At 39.9% G+C, this 5,147-nt stretch overlaps 1 protein-coding gene across 3 annotated transcripts in view; it reads right to left on the bottom strand.

Moving 5' to 3' along the window:
• LOC109958541 (myelin basic protein) overlaps positions 1–2,661 on the bottom strand; it is a 50,429-nt gene extending 47,768 nt beyond the window's left edge. Inside the window, exons 1-2 of one of the 3 annotated variants that reach the window (XM_020597258.1) lie at positions 2,558–2,661; positions 2,142–2,296 (exon numbers count right to left, since the gene is read on the bottom strand). The gene's annotated coding sequence lies outside the window, so the exon portion shown is untranslated. The other 2 variants (XM_020597257.1, XM_020597256.1) reach the window with 2 other exon arrangements.
• Positions 2,662–5,147: the final 2,486 nt, after the last annotated feature.

The following is a 5,147-nucleotide window of genomic DNA, read 5'->3' as shown; positions in this document are numbered from 1 at the left end:
AAAAAAAAAAAAAAAGAGGAAGTTTGCCGAGTCTGAGGACGGAAGTTGACTAACCACAGTGTATCACCTGCAAAACACAGCTATACGTGGATGTAGTGCTTGGAAACCAAAATACCTATCCTTTCACAAAACTATATGCAAAACTATACTTAAAGCTTGCAGACTTATTTATAGAGAGAAAGGAATGCCAAGCAGGACATGAGCGCTGAGTAAACCTCTTGGCATCTTCTCTCCTGTCTGAGCTGAGGCAAATCCGGTGGAATGCAGGTACTCGCAGGCAAACTGCGCTTCCTTGTCAAACTGTCCGAAAGTTAAGATGCAACTGTTGAAATCTTATACTTGTAAACAAGCTTTTCTAATCAGTAACCCTTGACATTTCAAGCAATCCATTAGATCACACCAAAGAGTTCTATCACTGCAGTGCAGTGTACAAACATCTTTATCTAACGATGCTGTGACTGTGCTGATGTGATGCTGAAGTTCCATGGTGCAACTTATATCATGAATCAAAAACATTTCCTAGCTTTTCTAGCTAACATGTTGTATTTGCTTTATGTTCTGTGTTCATCATCTAAAGTAAGACAGAAAACGCTAAGGATTCATTCTGCATGCATCAGAGTCAGAGGCTGCTGAGTGCTCCCAGGCCGGAGGAGGTTCAGGGCTGCCGGCTTTAATAAAATCAGTGCAGTTCAGACATAAGCAGCCACTCATGCGAGTACTTTATATAAAGTTCGTGCAAAGCAGCAAGAGTAAGTGAGCACGTCCCCACAGCTTTGGCCCCAATCTCTCTTTCTGTATCAAAGTAACAATGTGCAAGAAATACAGCCCATAGGTAATCATGTGAACTGCTGCTGTTACATGACGTTGCTCTTATCCATCAGCAGTGCAATGGCTGAAAAACAGCTGCGCTGTCCATTTAGATAGTCTGTATCATTTATGTTACAAGCCTTCACTGTCTTTATGCAAAGTCAAGAAACAAGTGCAGCCTGATGTTGACCAGACCTTGCTTAGGATGCCGAGTAACGTAATACTTAATTTCCTCCAGGCTTTTTAGTCCTGAAATCTAGCAGCCCATTCTATCCACTGGCCAATCCTGTGTTTAAACCCTAAGACATGACAAACACTAGCTACCTTTTTAAGGAAAAAACTGCACACATTAAAGGCACCTGACTTTCTACCTTTCAGTAACAAGATAATGTTTATGCAGTTGAATTGCAAGTGCACAATGACGAAAATTGTAATGTGGTCACAATTAACAGTAAAGTGTCACAATGTTATGGGAATGCCCTGAAGTGCTTGGAATACCTGATACATTTTAACAGATAAGCAGGTGTGCATTCCTTTCCCATCCTTGAATATAGGCGCAAAACTCCATTTAAAACCTTACAATTTGAAGGGGATACACTTTGGTTCCTGTTGCCATGCCTCGTGTAAATGACCTTGAACATTAAAGTCATCGATGTGACTTAGACTACTGATGAATTCGGCATATAACTGACCAACCAATCAGTACGCATATGTCATTTACCTCAAGTCTAGCTGCTAAAGAAAATACATTGTTTCCGGTAGTAAAAAGGGTAAAGCAATTACAAAACTTTACATTTTACTGGGCTGACTGCAGCTTGGCATGCGGTATGTCTGCCGAATTGAAGAAAACGGTCTATTGACTAACATGAGGCCTTGAGTCTCATTCAACACTGTGTCTTGTATTGGCACTAAGCGAATAAGCGTTGAAATGCTGGATATTTGAACAGTGGCTGGCTCCCAGGCAGAAGGCAGTGGGCAGGGTAGGGGGGTTGTGGTAGTGGTTGTAGTGAGGCCACGCTGTCAAAGCAATGACACTGTGGCTGTAATGCTTTATCAACAACACTTTTCCACGCATGTTTACGTGCATTTAGACTGAACTGGATGGCCACAAACACAGCCTAAAACATTCTTGGCATATATTCCCCGCAGGTTTCGAAACGGCTCTTACGCATTGTAAACAAGTCGGCGCGGATAACATGTTCGTTACACCGCATAAACGAAGATAGAAAAATACAGGTAGGACTGTGTCCACGACATGTGTGTTGCTCTCTTTACACCGGCTCTCTCGCCTCTTACCCGTTTCTGTGATTTTACCAGCTGGACTGTGTACCTACCCCTCTCCGCTTAGGCTGTGTCAAATGCATCCACAGCTGAGCCTTGTACTGGATGGAACCAACTGTCAGTCTTCTCTCAACAGTGGCCGTCAACACCAGCGACAATAACGCCTGTCCCCCTTTGCGGTTCGCCGCTGCTGTAATCACCAAAGCGTCTACGTTGAAAAAAAGAAAGGAAAGAAAAGAAAAAGAAAAACGTTTTGTCGGTGCTTCCTGATTTAGCTACAACGGTGATGAGGTTGTTTGTAAGGGGTGGGGCTGACAGCAGCTTTACTCCGCCAAGAAATGCGGGCTGTAAAGACACGCCTGTGCGTGAATAGGAACTTGTGGTTGATAGTAGGTAAAATTAGATAAACGCACTAAAGTGGCGTATACTTTTAAAGATGGCTTCCACGGAAAACGATTTGCTCACTCACAGACAGTAAACCAAGGCATTCTCATTTCCTGCACCACTTTGCTGTGTTGTATCAGTGCCCGGACCAAAGGTACTGGTGCCGAGGGGTTCTTCAGGCAGTGCAGGAATTTAATCCGTCCAATACTCGGTCCCAGTCTTGTTAAATAGTAATAATACTCTAAAGATACGATATTTTTATTAAGCTTTAACCCCCAGCTTATTGGTGGTCAGATAGATTTTATCTGTGGTGAGATGTCTTATTCCATCATTTGTGACAAAATATTTTGAATTCCAGATATTCCTCAAAATTGTTTAGAACCTATATTCTCCCAGTGAATTCGCATTGACCTCTGACCTATTCCGGAAACGTCTTGTTTCATTAATTTGACTCATGCATTTCCTACAGAAATTCAAAGGAATTTTTTTTTTTTTTTTGTCTGTCAGGTACAGTATATTTATTATTTACATATCTAGCCTCAGGCTAGACATAAGACATACCTGGAGATATAAGGCTCACAAAAATTCTTGGTAAGTACATGCAAAAAACTAAAGTTCTCTTAAAGACTAGTCTACACTGTTTGAACAAAAAATAAAGCCACCATGAAAACAAACAAACCAAAAACGGAGAGCTAAATACACTAACTAAAACCTACTGTATCTCCTCACAGGGAGAAAACACAACAGATTGTACAGTAAAAACAACTTAATGCAAACATGAAGGCTAGCTTGTCTAAACAGTACTTCACAAGGTGCAAATAGAAACCAAAAGTGGAAAAAACACACTGAAGTGCATTCATAAATACAGTAAACATGGAACTAGATATAAAACCACTGACCAAAACCAGAGGCTTTGCATGAAATGGGAAAGAGGATGAAACTACGAGAGGGTGTCCGTAAGTGTGTGTAAGCAGTGATTTCGGGTGAGAGGTCAGTCCAGCAACATGGCACATAAGGGGAGAAAGGTGGAACGAGGACTGTGAATGCTGGATCAAGATGCAGAAGATTCAAGCTAGGAACTTTTTGGACTAAGTGATCTGGCACTAGTGAATGTGAGCAGCTGACTTAAAAACAAAGTCACTGATTATACAGCTGAGAAAGAGCATGGTGAAGCTAGAAATGGGACAAAAAAACAGAAGTGTATCAAAATAAAAGACAGAAACAGGAAATGCAGTAAATTTAGACAATAAGTTAAAAAGTTGAACTTTGTAGAAGTTTGACAAAACATGACACTTCATTTTGAGGTGATTCTGAATCTATCTTCAAAATCAAAATCAATAATGGCTACTCAGAAATAAAAAAAAAACTTGTGATTAACATTCGAGAAAAGTGATTAGCCCCCAAGGCCAATATCTAACTTGTTAATTTTTAATCTAAGCGTACAAAATTAAATACATATTGAGTGCTGATAACACAAACTTGTTCTTTGTAAGAGTGAAGTTTGTGCAGTGATATAATTTCTGACATTTTTTATTGTAACTTAATAGAAATCTGTCAGCCAGAAATTGAACCCAACTTAAGAAGCTGCAAATGTGACAGGAGGAAGGTTTATATATTTATTTTTTTAACAACATTTAGACAAAACTTTGGTCTTTCCTGTTGACCTTGAATGTATCTCTTTTTTTACCAGTGGAGGAAAAAAAGCCGCCATTTGACTAACATTGCATTAGACTTTATTAATAGCTCTGATGCTACAGTGTTGACTCCTATGGTAGTGTAATTTCCATAGTAGTTCATAGTTCCATAGTGATTGTAATAGGATGTGCTCCTTAATGCTTTGTCCTTTATGCCAACTGTACATTTACAGTTTTTATTTAAGTTAGTCATTTTAGTTTGCTGATTCCTTTTAGAGCTTTGCTCAACTTTGAGTGTGACTTTCTTACATGTTTTATAAGAGACCAACAGCAGTAACAAAAACCACTGGCATTTTCATATTGTCCTGCTTTATTCTCTTCGAAGTTTGACTTTCTGTTTTAAGTTTGCCTAAGTTTTAAGTTTCATTTTGTCTCTTTATACAATAACATGAAAGACAGCCAAAAGCTATTTCCTTAAAGAAAATCTCCCAACATTATACAATGATAATTTTGTTGTTAATCATCAAGACGGCAATCAATTCAACCCTTAACAAGAGTCTGCAACCACACAGCTCTGTGGTAGAGGAGAGCTAATCCCGGCTGATGCTAAGTGATTGAGAGACGGGCTACACCTTAGACAGGTACCAATCTATCACAGGGTGGACACACAAAAACTGAGAACCATTCACACTCACATCTACAAACAATTTAGAGCAGCAAGATGATCAGATTTAATGTGGCAATACAACGATGCAGCGATTGTCAGAGAAATCAAATCATCTATGATTATATCTCTGGAAGGATCGCATCCAATTCACCTTGCCTCGGAGCTCCTGATATGGTTTGTGATTGGGAAGTTGGGCTTTGTGGGGGTTGAGCACTTAGGGGGTTTGGATGGTGCGTGGTGGGGGGTAAAGGAGGCTGCTTGCAGAATCAGTCAGATTGTTACCAGGGAGATCAGCCTTAGGCAGATAAAATGACTCAACATCCTCAGTCATATAATAATAAGCCATTAGCTTCGAGTTTGGACCATTTTTACAG

Source organism: Monopterus albus, unplaced genomic scaffold (genome assembly GCF_001952655.1).
Source record: "Monopterus albus unplaced genomic scaffold, M_albus_1.0 scaffold33.1, whole genome shotgun sequence".
Lineage (NCBI taxonomy): Eukaryota > Metazoa > Chordata > Actinopteri > Synbranchiformes > Synbranchidae > Monopterus > Monopterus albus.
Note: the sequence above shows the minus strand (reverse complement) of the source record. Positions and strands in the feature narration are given on the sequence as shown.